The 16,047-nt window shown below is 47.9% G+C and overlaps 1 long non-coding RNA gene across 1 annotated transcript in view; it reads left to right on the top strand.

The window, feature by feature from the left end:
* The window catches only part of LOC311439435, a 147,180-nt gene that overhangs the window by 14,772 nt on the left and 116,361 nt on the right, over positions 1-16,047 (top strand). The window contains exons 5-15 of the long non-coding RNA XR_014694716.1: positions 1,423-1,523; positions 2,645-2,694; positions 3,119-3,224; positions 8,076-8,257; positions 10,021-10,148; positions 10,548-10,857; positions 12,740-12,885; positions 14,610-14,799; positions 15,216-15,232; positions 15,391-15,468; positions 15,914-16,021. This is a non-coding gene — a long non-coding RNA (uncharacterized lncRNA). The remainder of the gene's footprint in view (positions 1-1,422; positions 1,524-2,644; positions 2,695-3,118; positions 3,225-8,075; positions 8,258-10,020; positions 10,149-10,547; positions 10,858-12,739; positions 12,886-14,609; positions 14,800-15,215; positions 15,233-15,390; positions 15,469-15,913; positions 16,022-16,047) is intronic.

Here is a 16,047-nt window from a genome sequence, read left to right as displayed (position 1 = left end):
CAGCGTGGGGCTCTTCCTTCCCCGTGCCTTCAGTTTAAGCTGTATTTCAGACTGTAGCGGCAGTGCTGGAGAGTTGGGGCCGCTTTCCAAAACGTTGGCATCAGTGTGAAACGAGGTGTTCATCTGCATGCATCACAAATGATATTCTTGTTTTTTTTTTAAACTTTTAAAGAATGGAAGTTCTGCTTTAATAATAGCTTTAAATGATGATTATTTTTCTGATCTAGCAGCGCCGAAGCTGAGCCATTCAGAAATCAGCGGTGCTTGTATCAGCCCTGCCACGAGGACAGGTATTAATTTCTCAAGAAGTCAAACAAGCCGTAACAGGACAGCGAGAATTAGCTGCTGATGAGTTGTGGTTAGAAGAGACGAGGATGCATTCTTTCAAAATACTTCTCCCGTGATTACGCCCCTCATCAAACCATCCCAGGAAGGCAATTCAGCCCGGCAAGGCTCAGCCGTGCCTCGTGCTCCCAGCTGGTTATTAGGGTGTTTTGGATCGCCGTCCTTCTGTGCTCCCATCTCTAGGAGGAGAGGTTAATGCGCGTTGGCTCGGAAACACCACTCGGCGCGCGCCGCGATGCTTTGTGCCGAGCGCACGAGAGCCGTGGTCACGTGCAGACGAGAGTTACTTGTGCATGGAGAATGGGGGCCTGATTGAGGACGAGTTTCAGGCTAAGTGTGTGAAGGGGGCTCTGAATGGGTTCGGTGTAATACAAAGATGTTCCCGAGAGCTCTTTGCTGGGGTAGAGAGGCTCCCATTAAGAGCCGGTTACGCGCCGTGTATCAGAGATGAGGGGGATTGGAGGTAAGTGGATCTTGCAGTAGAACAGGGCAAACCTGCAAACAATGGGATATAGAAACTGAAGTGAAAGACAATGACGGGTAAAAGTAATGCAGCTCGAAGCCCTGAGTGCTTCAAACCTGGAGAAGGAGCTCCGGGAGCTTCGCTCAGCCCAAAAGTGCCTGGGTTGGATGGGGGAGGACCTGGGATGTGCTCCTGGGTGGGACAGGGATGGCTGGGGAGGCCAAGGGCTGTGAGGGTGTTGGGAAGGATATTTTTGGGGATGTAGCACGTGTCTCTCTCTTCAGACCTGCCCTAGTAAGCAAAATGCTTGTTTTCTTCTAAGAAAGGGAAAGGCTGGGGTGCCCAGGCAAGCTGGATGTGGCTTGGAGGCTTGCTGTGCACCACGGCTGTCGTCACTACCCCTTGCACAGCTTGCTTCACGCCTGGGGGCAGATGCACAGCCCCGTGTATCCTGAGGATGGTGCTTCCAACTCATTTTAACCGTTTTACCTTAAAATCAAGGTCACAGGGAGGTTTCAGGTGGTGTTAGGGGAAAGGGATAAATGAGGAGGACATTCAGGGTATCCTACTTCTCCCTCCAGGAGCCTGTGATCCTAACCACGTCCCTTTTACAGGGTCCTTAACGTTTAGCACATGAGGTGTGCCCCAGCCTGGGCAGAATCAGATGATCCCAAACCTTTTCCCAGCGCTCCTCCCCTGGCCAGAAGCTGCTGCGGTGAGTGATTTCTAGCCCAGAGAAATTTCTTCTCCCAGCATCCCTCCGAGACACTTTTGTCTGCCCTGAAAGGCTTCCTCCCTGCGTGTTGAGTCATGCTTGAAGAAGTGCTTGTTAAATAAGTACTGCTCAGCTCTGCTTAAAACAAATGAAGTTGATTTAATAGGGCTATAGAAGGGCCAGGTACCTGTGTTATTTAAGAGTATTGGCACTTTGAAGGCCGAGTGCTAAAAGCACTTTGTTTTTATTTCAGCCGTTAATTGAAAATCAGCTGCTTTGCGTTCTTCTTTCTGCTCCTGCTCCTTCTCCTCTCCTGCCTGCTCTCATCCACCCCACCACGATAGGATAGGATAGGATAGCAGCTGTTAATGCAACACCCCTGCACAACACCCGAGTGAAAACGTGGCGCCGGGCCAGGCTTTCACTTGTGCTTTATTGGTTTAATTAACCAGGGGCTTGCAAATACTTCTTGGTGAGGCAGGAACGAGAGAATCTAATGTTTCGTGGTCTGGATCCTTACATCATTTTTAGGCACCTGGTGAACGCGCCAAGGTAAAAGCTTGGCTTCTCTGATTAACCTTGACTGAATTCAATAATACCTTGGAGCCGCATTATTGCTGACCTTGTGCTTTGCCACCTTCTCATCTTTCTAATTTGTCTTTTCTTCCTCCTTTTGCAATAACAGTCAGAAGTGTTTGTTTTTTTTTTTTTTTTTTTTTTTTTTTTTTAAGAATCTCCTGCTGTCTCATGGGACAGCTCTACTCACAGTGAATTTTTTTCTACTTTTCAGTGTATTTCCTGTTTGTGCTTTTCTTGCGTTTAAACACTCACATATATATATGATTGCAGGAGAATAGCGACTTCGGAGGTGCGTGGAGGTGACCTTGTAATATTTTAAAACTAATTTGTGTGACGTGCTGAGTACCGTCAACTGTCAAGATAATTGGGCATTTGTTCATGGGGGGAAAAAAAATTCTTCCATGTGCCGTTTTAGGGAGATGATCTTGACAACATTTGTGAGAAAAGCAGCATCAGAGCTGGGAGGTCCACAAAGAGAAGTCCAGGTGCTGCCTGGGTTTATTTTTTTTGAGTGATTTGCTTTTCATTTTTTTTTATTCCAGGTTCCTGCTGATATGATGTCCTCTCATCATTTTGGTCTGTGCTGCTGAAGGTGTGTGTGTTATTTTTGGATGTGGCATGAAACAGAGCATCTGAGCACTCATAGTTATCTATAAACCCTCTGGCATCTGTTTAGAATAAACTCCAGGGCCGCGTTCAAGGGAGAGTGTGTGGGCGCAGCAGAAATCACTTACAGATCAAAGGACAGTAAGTCCAGATCTTAAAATCCTTTAAGGATTTTGAACACCAGAGGCCCGTTGCAATTCCAATTTTGGGGTAAATGCCAATCACCCTTCCCTCTTGAACTTTCTCTGCTTTGCTTCCTTTTCCATTAATGACAGCAAACGTCAGACACAGTTCCTGTGGTCCGCCCTAGGAAGCATTGGCAGTGATTTTTATGTACGGCTTTGTATTGATCTTGAGGGTGTTGGTTGTGTTATGGAAGAGAGGATATTAATTGTTGTCTTAACTGACAGCTCTTCCTTGCTAGGATCTCTTCAAACCAAGCCTGTGACAGGTCACATTCCCACGTGCCCAGGGTATCTGAAGGAGGTTGTCAATTTTGGGAAGCATCTGGGGCAGGTGAGTAAATAGTTCAATTAAGGCTGTCTTTTGTGAGCGATGTCTCCTTTACTGAGAACTTTGAAGCAAAAGTGTGGAGCCTGATTCAGGACAACCGGCAAGCAAAATGCTATCACAGATGCACCCAAAATTGATGCAGCCCTTGGTCTCTGGTCTGAGTGTGAATGGCTCCAAGGCCCAGATCCAGGTAAATGGGAGTGCATTGCCCACAGCAGGCTGCTGTGTGAAGCTGAGATGGCAAAATAGGCTGCAGGGTGTCTCTGGAGTTTTTCCAGAATGTAGCCCACGCAAATGGAGGCAAACTTTCTTGTCCTTGACACTCCTGTGATGTTGCACTGCGGTTTTGTGGGTCATGGGCAATTAAAGTAACATCATCTGCTTCACGGGTGATAAAAGGTAGATAGACCGCAGCTAGGGTAAACTGCATCATGCTCTGTCTCCTCTCTCCTCCTGTAACTGCTGTGATGTCCCCTGAGTAGCTGCAATAGGCTCACCCAGAGCCAAGCTTAGGGAAACGTCTGCAGTAGTCTTTGCTGGAGCTTATAGCTAAGGTGCATAGAGAGTATTTCTCCAGAAATACATAGAAAATATAATGCAGCTGGCTGATTTCATCACTACAGGCATCTGTGTCATGCAGGCTTAGCCAGAAAGCCCTTGCTTTTAGATGTGGGCAGGAAAGACCAAACCTTTGGTGAGCTGTGTCTATGGGTAACCTGTGAGACATGGTTCCTAGAAGGGTTTGGGGAGCTTCTGTCGTCCAGAGCCATTGCACAGGCACTAGAGCCCTGGCTGGCTGCAAGCAGAGCCCATCCCTGCTTATCCTGATGTGCGGCAGTGGGAGCCAGCTATTTCTGAGACTTGTAATGCACTCCCGAATGCTAGCAAGAATAAAATTGGTGAATGTATAGTTTTGGCTTTTTTCTTGCTTGGAGCGTGTTGAAATGCTAACTGCCTGTTTACCTTCTGGTGCAACTGAAGGTGCTGTTTGGAAGCACAAAGTCCTAAATGATATTATTTCTGGCTACCCAAAAGATTTTTCTCCTTGCTTGCATAACGTTTCTTGACTGCAAATCCCCATCTTGATGTGCATTCAGAGTCTGGTGGGTTCGTGTAGGACCATCTCATCTGGAAACAGATCTCATCTCTCACTGCTCTGCTGACCAGTTGGATCCATCGTAGGTTCCTGTCGTTCCTCCGGGGCTTTGGGAAAGGGGTGCTTACCAGATGGGCTGTTTTAGCTTTCCTCGGGAGTGGATGCAGTCCAAGAATGCATCAATACGAAATCTCTACCTGTGGGTCAAGAGGAAGTCTATGCGTATTTTTAGAAACAGAGACAGTCAAGCCATTAAATTCATTTGTCTTTGCTTTAATAAAAGCGCTCCTTGCCTTCAGAGAATGATAATGGCACTAGATTAATGTATCCAGGAGTACCATTGTGAGTGGCAGCTGGAGAATGAGAACTTGATGGGATCTAAAATGAAAGAAAAATGTTTGCAATCAGTTTTGTGCTTCATTCTCCTCTTACCCCAGCTACCTGAGATGTTCAACACACAATTCTACAATTATGTGGTGTTTTTTAAAAGAAAGTCATTGTAAGTCTTCCATAAGAAACTCTCAAGATGCTATTTTCATGCAAATAGCTTTGTGTGCTAAATTGAGGAACTTAAGAACCACAGAAAATATAGGAAATGTGGGCAGAATGCATTTGAAATGTAAAAAGTTTCCTGGGAGTTGTCAACAGCTCTTTAAGGAGCCTATTGCCCGAACCTTTCAGCGACTTCTCTTTGTGATTGCTGGGGAAAAAAAACAACAATTACTGAAGTGAAAAGATTGCGTGTAGTTGTTGCGCCGAGGAGCGACTCGGAGCAGCGATAATGGAGCAGAAGATGTTCTGCAGCTCGCCTTCCTGCCTTTGACAAAAATCAAGACGAAAATGCAATGCCCAAATCCTTTTTCTAGTTCCTGAGCTTAAAATAAGGGGATAGATACCCGGTTTTCTGGATGGTTTTCCCTTCTGGGTTCTCCGGCGTCTTCTAACACGTGTCCTTGTACCTGTGCCTTTCCTCCGGTGGCAACCCAGGCAAAGAAACCTGCGTTTCCCAGTGGTAGGTCCTTTATCAATCCCACAAGCTCCTGCAGCACACAAGTGTGGAAGCCTCCGTTCTCGAGGGCAAAAGCAGCCTCGAAAGCATCCTCTCGAAGCTGTTGTGATATGAATAAAGCAAGTGACTTTTCCACACCACGAAGATGAGTGCTTTCTACTTCACTGCTACAGATGATTAAGGAAAACAATTGCATTCTGACAACATGCATTGACATTTTAAAATGAAAAAGAAATGAAGAACAGATTCTGGGAGGTTTGCCATTAATGATAATAGATTTCCCTGAATGGGAGCCTTTTCAGAAGTCTGATTCTGTTTTTTTTTTATACCGTTGCCTACAACAGGCAGCTGTGTCACAGGGGACAGCTAGTAGGTCAGAGGAGTTCAGGGGGCGATGTGGGGAGCAGCTCTCCAAATGAAAGGAACAAAAGTGGCTGTACACACACGCTCTTGAGCACGCTTAAAAATAAATGAGAAAAATGCCTCTGAGAGCAAAGCGAGGAGGGGAAGCTGGGTTAATGCTGATAAATGAATATCTGACGTTGAAGTTCAACTTCCATTTGCTTGTAAGTGAAACACGATTGTGTCAGCGCTGCAGGAGGTGCCTTGTTTTTTTTCCGAAGGTTAATTCTTCTTCGAATTTAGAAAAAAAAAGTGAGAAATACCGAGTTTAAAAGACAGACACGCTGCCTGCAGCACATGCTGCATGTTGGCAGCACAGCCCCTGTCGAGTATTTGGCTGGAGCTTGTGCAGCGAAGGAAGAGCTTTCCGGACAGGTGTAGAGTCTCTTGCAGTTAGCCATTTTGCTGCAGGAATGTTGTGCTCCTTGTGATGCTAACTCTCAGCTGTGGGGTTGAAACTGGGACGTTTACAGCTGCATCTTTTTATAGGCACCATGTGATAGGTAATTTTATGTGAAAAATCTATTTAGTCCCCTGATGGAAGAAGTAAACTTAGGTGAGGCTCATTCTCCTGCAGATTCCTGGCATGCCATAAAAAAAACCCATTGCCGTTCTCCCAAATATTAGCTGTAAAACTTGTACTTTGTTAAGGTTACAATCAGAAGAAGCAGTAAATGGATTATTTAAGCCTACATTACCATGTAACGTTCATCTCTGGGCACTTGGATTTTGACTCTGCAGCCCCGTGCTTTGCCTGGCAATGTCATGGTGGCTGCTGGGGTGGAAAAACACAAACCCTCTTTTAAATAATGCATCCCTTCCCCGCTGTGCCTCTCCTTTGGTTCAAAGGTAGTCCCCCTTTAAAGTTTAATCAGTAGTTTTATCATTGCTCACAGGCAGAAGGTACTGATCCAAAAAAGAAAAGTGCCTTTGGATGGAGAAGTCTAACACGGGGCCGTGTTGCACCTTCTCCTCCACTCCTGCTGGTTTTAATTGATGCTTCCTAAAGATGTGTGCTTGCTTGGATAAGGCAGCCCTGGGAGGGCAGACAGCTCGAATTTGGGCTTGTGTCGCTGCTTGGTGCTCCCTGTTGGATCCCCAAGGGCTTTTGGAGGTGGCTGTAGCAGGAGTGGCTTGGCACAGGCTCTTGTGACGCCTGTGGGAATCCCCTTTGTTCAGCCCCTGCCACCAGGATGCACACCTGAGTGTTACACACATAAAACCCCAGCGCAGGGTAAAAGGCTCATTTCTAACCCTGAGTCACCAGTGTTCTCTGGAGTCTTCTACAAGCCTAAATTTGTTTTACAAATCTGGTAAAAACGGTTCAATTTCAAGCTCCTCACACAGAGGCTGCCACTGGTTTTGCTCAGCGTGTGTTGCCCTGGCTCTCTCTCTTTTGCTTTTTTACCAAACGTTTTTCTTGGTCAGCCTGGCTGCCACTTTAGATCTCTAGTTCTTCCCGTGCTGCTTTTCTGTTTGAAGAGAGATGCAAGAAAATCACTCGGTAACAACCAGGGCTGTGAGACATTTCAGCCTTTGAATAAGCTGTGTGGAGTTTCTCTTCTTTTTCCTTGTGATTGCTGTCTGTATAGGTAGAGGCAGGCCCGGCAAATGCTGATAATTCAGACAAAATGCACAGCGTTTAGGCCTTCTGTTGTTAGGTATGGAGAGGAAAAGAGGTGTTCAGCACAGCTTTGCCGTGCACTGATCCTGGGCCAGAGCAGGGAAGTTGCTGGTGTGGAGATTTCTCAGGAGCTTGGTGCAGGATTTCTCTGCATGGCTTCCTGGGTAGCTGCGCAGGTATTTATCCACCTTATAAGTAGGAGATTGACACCTTTATAGATCTATTACTCGTGTCCTCAGCTCAAGGTCACTGTCCTCTTTGTTTTCTTGCATGTAGCTCATTTGCTGCCTCTCCCCATGCCTCACTCTTGCTCTGGGACTGGCGATCCATGCTGTGAACTCTGCTGGCTCTCATCCATAGGTCCTGTCGTGCTGTCTCGGGTCTGCAGGGCTTTCTCCTGGGAGCTGCAATGTGCCGATACACTTCTCTGGTGCTGCGTGGATGCCTTTTAACTCTGTATTTTCTAATTGTGCAGATTTCAAGGTGTCTTTTCCTGAAATCTTGTCCGTTTGAGGGTTTTTATTCTTGGGAAAGCGCTGAAGGTCTATTTTGTACCTCTTAAGTGTTCTTCGTCTAATAGGATGGGTTACTTATGAAACCGGGTGTGCTGCTGCTTTGTGTAGCCTGAGCTCGATGCCTAGATCATGGCAGGTTGCTTGAAGCATCTCAGAGACCTAATTCACCCTCTCCCTCGCACCCCTCACCTCTGGGCTTTGTCTCCAGTTGGAAGCCAAATGCTTATCCAGTGCCTCTGAGGAGCCTTGAAGGTGATGCCGTGGAAACGTGCTTCTCCCGGAGCTGCCTCTGCTTTTTTGACATGGAAACTGCTTTGGGCAATGAATTCCAGTCTGGCTTCTCCTCTGGGATGTAAGGGAAGGTGGCTCCAGATGGTCAGGGAGAGCCAGGTAAGCCCTTTCTGCAACAAGTTCATTCCTCCGGACCATTGCTGGTGTGTTTGGGCATGGCCCACGTCTGTTTGTGATCTCTGGGTGAGATGTTTCAGAGATGACCTGTTTCCTCCTGTCTGATTATTTGCTAGACAGTATTTTTTGCTTGTAGTTTTCAAAGCACTCTTAAGTTTCTGATATTCAAAACCTGTAACTGATGCGGTGGTTAATGTTGCAAGGACATAGCAATTGCCTGTTCCCTGCTTTAGAGGAGGAATTTGTATCGTGAATGTCCCCATCTGTCAATTCAGATTTCGTTTTGCAAATGCTCCCTAATATTCCTGTAAAATTCAGTTTCAGCAAATGTTCCTTCTGGAAACTTCATCTGCTGATCCGTGCAGAGACATTGGAGCACAGAATAATGCAGGTTGCTAGCAGGCACTCTCGGGAAGCTGCATGCTGTGTTTGCCTGCAAGATGATCTGGAGGAGCCCAAAACTCTTGCCTCTCTCAGCTATTTAAGAACATTTCTATGCAGCCCCAAGGCTCACCTCCTTCCCTGCTTTTCCACCCCACAGCCTGCTTCTCCTCCCCACCAACCTCAGCCTCCTCGTTTTGTTCACCTCCCTGGAGCAATACCTTCCCCATCCAACCTTCAAGGCTTTCTCACCGGCAGAAATTCCTGCAGGTGGAGCTGGAACGACATCCTGCTGCTGCAATAAGTTAGGAGGCATGGATTGTCACGGAGTAATTGCTTCCCCTGTGGTTCCCCTGTGCTCTCTATGCCTGTACATGCAGCTGCCCGGACAGAGCGTCCTCGCTGTCCCCAGCTCTTGCTAACTGTGGAAGTTTGGCCACCTCTGGTGCTCCACTTCTGTGATCCAGATGATATTATGCAGCAGTGGATGTCCTGATTTACTTCTGATAGGAGGCAATCTCCTCCCATGGCTTGTCCCCGAAGGGTGGTGATGGAAGGCACAGCCTGTAGCAGGAGATCCATTTGTCACTGGATTCAGCTCTATCAGCGTTACCCACGATAAGGTTGTCCTCACCGTGGCTTTGCAGTGATTTATCTAGGGAGGCCTCTTGGGCAGCCCAGAGGTACACAAGGAGAGTGAGAAAAATCAAGGCTGGCTGCTCTGGTGGTGGCTAACTCCTGTTGCCTGCTCCCTGCAGGTGGCTGTTGCCTCTGAAGCTCAACCTGGAGATGTGAGCCACCAGCTGGGCTCCTGCTGCACCTCGGCTGTGCTGTTAGATCCCACCAGCAGAGTGTCTCCCAGGCTGAGAAATAACAGCCATGCTCAGGGGAGCTCCACAAGGCTGGGAACGTGCTCAAAACACCAAAAAATAGGTCTGCACGCGACTCCAGGTGTGGTGGGGGCAGTGTGAAAGGCTGGAAGCTTGCGGGAGAAAGGAGGCAGGTTGGGTTGCAGGTGGAAGCTGCCATGGGTTGTAGAGGGGCTGGGATGTCCTCATCCCAAGTTGTCCTTCATCCTGGAAGGATATGGTGTGTCCACTCTGGAGAGAGCGCCCCTGTCTCACTCTTTTCCAGTCTAGGGGCATTTTGCAGGTTCAAGGCTTCCTGAGCTGGAAGTTAATCTGTAACTTGGTGTTTACTAGCCCTCGGTGGACTTCTGCCAGTTTGCTAAAATATTTGTGCCCTGGGCCCTTTGGCTGCCCTGTCGCAGGAGCTCTGCCTCGTGTGATGAAGCTGGAGGTGTTTCACTAATGCTCTGAGGCCTTTGCTTTTCCTGATACGTTGAATTTTTGTGCTTATTCCAGGGCCTCCTGCCTCCGCTGACCTCCCTCTGGCATCAGGAGCACCTTTACAGGCAGCGGGCGAGGAGCTGCTGTGCAAACTGAGCTAGCACTGGGGCTTGGCGTGGATCCCATGAGGCTGCTTAAAAAATGTATGTTCCCAGCTCTGCCCAAGCAGCCCAGCTCCGATGGCTGTGCTAAGTCAACCAAGGCTCTCTCCCTTCCCTTCTGCTCTGCTCTCCTCGTTTTTCCTGTGGTTACCTGCTGGAAGACCTCATGTGTGCCCCTGGGGAAGCCAAAGCCCCTGTGTGCACGGAGCTGCTGTTCTCACAACTCCCTCTCCCCTTGGTGTTTTCACTTTTTTCCCCCACTATTCAAGAGCCCAGGTTATTTTAGCGCAGTAAACATTTTTTTTTTTTTTTTTGGACAGTTGGTGGCATGAATAAACCCATGAAATGAATAAATCCATTTCCTCTCCTCCCCCTAGTTTATTATTTAAGGGGAGAAGATGATTAAATCCAGCAGAGCTGATTTGAATTTTCTCCTCGCAGGAAGAGGGCGGCTGATGGGGGTCTGTCAAGCCACAGCGTTTGTGTTCATCAGCGTCTTGGGGGAAGCGGAGATGCCAGCTGCCTGCAAACATCTGGTTTTGGTTGTACCCTCCCGCCCCCTTGCTTTCTGCACGACTTGCTTTCTCTGGTTTTGTAGAGTTCAGCATCTCCGACTCCGAATGTTGGATCTGGTGGGGGAAGCGCCTTGGTTTCTCCTCTTCCTCTCGAGTACCACAGCCCTGCCAGGGTCCTCGGTCAGAGTCCAAGCGAGGGAAGCCTGAGCAGTAAAAATCCTACTGTGTGGTTGCAGGTTTCTGAAGGAAAAGCTCTTTCTCTTTGGGGCTGGGCTCTGGTTAATGTGATGCCTGCACGGGAGGGAAAGCCACGGGCCCTCCGTGCCGAGGGAGGAAGTGTTTCCATGCCACCCAGGTCAGGAAAACACAAGCGGTTAGAGCAGAAGCAGCCCCGGTAGAGTTAATTAAGCGTTGCATTTAAAGGGTGGCACTGAATGGAATTGCTCTGCATTTATTGAAGCTGGCCTCTCAGCTCCCTGCCATGCCGTGAGGAGCCCCGTGCAGCACGAGTGGGGGAAACCCAGGCTGCTTTCAGCTGCCCTTGGATATCCCTGAGCTTCCAGGCTGCAGGAGAGGCGTTGGGGTTGGAAAGGCAACCTGGAGCAGTGCAGGAGGGCACAGTGGTTGGGAGTTTCTCTGAGCAGTGTTTTTTTGCTCACCAGCCAGCTCTTGGCCTGCCCGGTCAGGAAGGATGCAGAAGCAGAGCATCCCGTCCTCTTCATCCATTTTTCCATCATCTTGACTACAAAATGCATCTATAAAAGTGTCTCCTGCTGGACACTGAACACACCGAGCTAGTACATCCCCAGAACAGGGTATCTCACACTCGGATCCTGCTGTTATCACTTCCTGGCTGATTAAGCAAGGGCTGAATAATCTGAGCAGAGCCCTGTGCTTGTCCAGCTTGGCGTTGGCCAAGTGCGGGCATCCCCTAAAGGCTGTGGCTTGGCCGTCGCTGGGGTTAGGAACCCGTGGCTTGAATTAATGGGTGCGGGTGATGTCGAGGGAGAAAAACTCCAGGTAATCTTGTTTGGTGTCTTGACTGCGCCTTGCTAGAGGGGAATTTTGTTCCACTAAAAAATAACACGGCAAACGTGCGCCAAAAGGAGCGGTTTGATGTATAAAGCAGAGCAGGCTCCTGCTTTGAGCATCAAAACAGAGCTCCTGGCCTCACCCGGGCACATTCCCCACCGCCAGTGTTTCAGTGGGATAGATTATGTCTCTGGATTTTGGCGATAGAGAATGACTTGCAATATTTCAGGTTTTCCTCAGGTCGTCCTTTCGCCTGCCTGTCTTCTCCCTTCAATCTCCTGTGCTTCTGATGGCTGACTATTATCTTTGCTATTTCTAACCCTCGGTTTGGTCCCCGTTGGAGCTTGATTTCTGCTGGGGGGAAGATAGAAAAGGTCAGGCTCTCGCTAGCGAAGCTGATTTAATTTGTTTGCTGCATCTGTGTGCAGACTTGCATGCATGTTGTTAGCGTGAGGCACCAGGACCAGTATCCTCATGGACACACGGGTCCTGCTTATTTATTTACCTCTTTTCTCCTCTGCTTTTTTTTTTTTTTTTTTTTCCTCCCACCTGGCCCAGTATTCCCAGTTTTACTTCTTCTACAGGAGAGGAGCTTAGTGGGCTCCAAGCAGTAAATACATCTGACATTTGCGGCAGTCAGGCTGATAGAGCAGGACAGGGATGCGGCAGCACTCTGTTTGGACTTGTTTCTGCTCTTTATTTAAAGCCTCTTTTAATCAGGAGCTAATGACAACTTCTGGTTGCGAGAGCTGATGCACAGGAAAAAAAAAAAAAAAACAACCACAGTTTGCATTCAAAATAATGCAAACTGTTATAAATAGGAAGATCTGCAAGGATATAATCAAGCTAAATTGCCCATTGTTACTCTCACCATAGATGATTTCTTGCCTCTGCTCCCTGGGTTGGGTTGTCGTCTGGGTTTAGGAAAAAGTCTTCTCTTTATTCCGGTTACAAACCTGTGCAGCAGCAGCTGCTTGCTGCAAGAGTGTGGGTTTTACTCTCTTTTTTTGGGTGTGGATCAAGCAAGTATTTTGGTGGCTTGTGCCCTGCCATTCAAATTGTCTCATAACCTCTCTGTTTCTGCAGCTAAGCTGACCCCTAAAGGTGGACCCGTCTCCTCGGGGAGCGTGTTGCAGGCAGACGTGAAGAAATCTTGCAACAGGTCAAAGCAGCAGCCTGCCAGGAAAGCAACTGTGACTTGGGAATAGAGAAACTATCTCTGCCTGCAGATGGTATGCAATAAGCTCTGGATTTTAATGACTCCGTGCAATTTACCCTATTGAAAGTAGCTGAGCCTCTAAAGAATTGGTAGCTGATGCTGAAGTCTCCAAACAGATCATAATACATTTAATACTTGGGTAGTTTTTGTTCTCATTTTCCTCACATGTGTTTTACATGAATGCAATATAAAAGCTGCACACTTTCCCATACATTTATCGAAATAACATATTGCGGAGACAGCTTATAAATTGGACAACAGCATTCTGGCCTCCTGATTTCTCTGTTAAATGCCTCTGATTTTTTTTGTCTAGCTCGGTTGGCTGCTTTTCACTGGGCAGTGCTGTAAGAAGCGCAGATGCTGTCACTTCTGGCATGAGAGTGAAGCTTGCCATGAAAACATTACAGCGTGACAAAGCTCCCGTGGTTGTGGAGGGCAGGCATTGCTCAATGATGTCACTTTTGTCTGAAAACAGTCCTTCGCTCATTTATTCTGCATGTGGCTCTCTTGAAGCACTTTCTCCTTTGCTACATTGCACGGAGAGCAACCTTTGCTAACAAATGGTAGCATCCTGAGGGTTAAGTGACCTAATTTTGTCTGTGCTGCTTTCTTCTTTCTAACCTCGGAAGGCAGAGACCCTGAACTGAAAAGTATAAAAAGCTTGTAATTAGCAGGACAAGTAATAAAAGAAGGCCCTGCTTGGAAAGGGGACGGATTTTAATTTTCTAAATTAACACCAAGGGCTGAGTTAGATCAAACTCTAAGTGTGGCACCTACTTGAATGCTCAACACCATCAGTGCGGGTGTTTTTTTTGCCCTGGTTCTTGGTAGGAAGGCAAGCTCCTGGGTGGAGTTACATCCATCATTAAAGAGCCATCTTCCTTGCACGTGCTGACAAGTCACAGCTGAGGAGGGCATCAGTAAATGCCACGCTGACAGCCAGGAGGCAGCTGCAGAGGAGAGAGGTGAAAGTTTCTGGTCTGGCAGGAACACCTCCCTTCATCAGCACCTGCTTCATCGCTGAGTCCTCTGGGTGCTGAGAGCTTTCTCAGCCCCCTTTGCTTGCTCAGAAAGTCTCATGAGGAGGAGCTGCCCCTGGAAAGATGAATTTTGGGGGCGACTGGCATTTGGGGACTCCGAGGGTTAGCCCCTAGGACGTCACAGCTTGCAGCATCTCCAGCCCAGTGCCTGGTGAGCCGGTGCATTTTGCTGAAAGTTTTTTCTTTTGCTGGATGCTCAGGGAACTTTTTCCCCACCTGCAGTCGTTCGGCTGAACCTTCATTCATCTTTATTGCTATTTTTCTAATTCTCCCCTGGGCGCCTAATGACTGTGATTACACCAAATGCAGCACATTTCGTGTACCACAGAAATGATTTTCAGGCCCAACTGTCTCACTCGGTGCTCGGAGGATCATTAAAGATATTGCTTTTTAGAAGTAAGGTTTTCTACCCACCCATCTATTTCCAATCCTACGTCAACCTGCAAAGTAATAAAATGGCTGAATTTATTATGTTGTGTTAATTAATTATCTCTATAGCAACATGCACTGATGTCATAAAAATGGGAATTCAGCAGCACGGTTGGATAGAAGAAGAGCTGATGGATGTATGGAGGGAAAGGCTTTTTTAAACGCTCAAATCTCTTCACTAGTGAAGAAACAGAAGATTACCAGTCATGTTTTGCATAGTTCCTCTTTTGCTGCCCCACTTTTTGACTGAGCCTTCTCTGTTACGTAGCTGCTGCGTGTTCCTGCTGAAGCTTTCCAAGCTGCTGATCTCCCTCCACCTGCTCTGGGCTCTCTCCTGCATGCCTTTGTCCAGGTAGCCAGAAGTGCTGCCTGCTGGGCTGCTGCTCGCAGGAGGAATCCCTCCGACTTCAGCAAAGCTGCCCTGCTAGGGATGGATGGCTCTCCAAGGGGAAGGAAGGGTACGGATCTTGGGAAGGCATTGTGGCTAATTCTGGCGTCGTGGGAGGGTGACACGCTCCTCAGTTTGTAGTTGCTTTGATGCTCTGAAAATGCAGCAGCGACAGTTTACTATGAGAGCTGTAAAACTGGGCTGGGAAGAGGGCAAGTCCTTGTTTCATGGGATGATCCTTCAAGGGGAGAAACGCAATTGCACTGCAGGTCTCAAGCTCCCTGGAGGCCGAGATCTGGTGCTTTTCTAGCTCTTTTTTTTTCAGGTAGGCTGTTCGCTGAACAGTTTCGTTTTGCTGTTTGTTTACCACCATCGGCTGCGAAGCTGATCAATTATTACCAGTCCGGCACAGTGCTGGAGGAGTGACGCTGCTCTTCACTGAATAATTTATTCAGCTAATCTATTTTGATTTTTGGCATTTGACAGGTCCCAGGCAGGGTACGGTACGTCTGCGTGGAGGAGTCTCAGTAGGCAGCGCTGCTATTTATACAGCATCCCAGCTACGGGAAGCGCTGCATGGATGTGCTTGGCGGGGTGAAGAGCTTGTGATCTCGGGGAGAGACGTTTTAGGGCGCCAGACGCCGTGTTCTGCTTTGTACAGGAGGAAGAGGCTGTGGGATGGATGCTCGCTGAATTCTGCCCTGAGGTGGAGCAGAGAAAGCTTGAGGGATGCTGATAGGTGAGGAGCTGGGCAGTCCCTCGGGATAAAGAGTGGGTTAAAAGCTGCGTTTGGGCAGCCTGGGTTGTCTGCCACCCAGCATCTGCTGGGAAAAGGAGGCCCAAAACTGGTGTGCTCCACATGTAACCAGCTGCCCCAACTCCCAAGCAGGGAGGGTTTAACAGTGTGGGACGCTGCACGACCCTCACTTTACAAAACCAGGTGGAAAAAAAAAAAAAGCAGGTAAGCTGTCAAACAACCTGCCTTGCTCTGTCGAAATAACCCTCCCCCCTCAAAGAACAAACTGTTAACACGGTAATATTTTTATTTCCCCAGAAAAGTGTTTGTTTTGGTAGCACGCACAAAGTTTCAGCTATTCTAAAACACCGAGATTTCACAGCCAGGCTTTCATGTTCCCAGCAGAGAAGGAGGTGAGATACTCAAAGAATCTCTGTTCTTATTTCAGCGCTGCACTCGCCAGCCAAATTTTCAAAAGAGCCCAGTTTGCTGACATAAATGGGGTTGCTGATGTGCCGAAAGAGAAGGAAGTGCTGGAGAACACGTTTCTCGCTGGGTCTAAGCCTCTTCCATTTTATCTTT

Source organism: Aythya ferina, assembly GCF_964211825.1.
Source record: "Aythya ferina genome assembly, chromosome: 7".
Classification (NCBI taxonomy): domain Eukaryota; kingdom Metazoa; phylum Chordata; class Aves; order Anseriformes; family Anatidae; genus Aythya; species Aythya ferina.
Note: the sequence above shows the minus strand (reverse complement) of the source record. Positions and strands in the feature narration are given on the sequence as shown.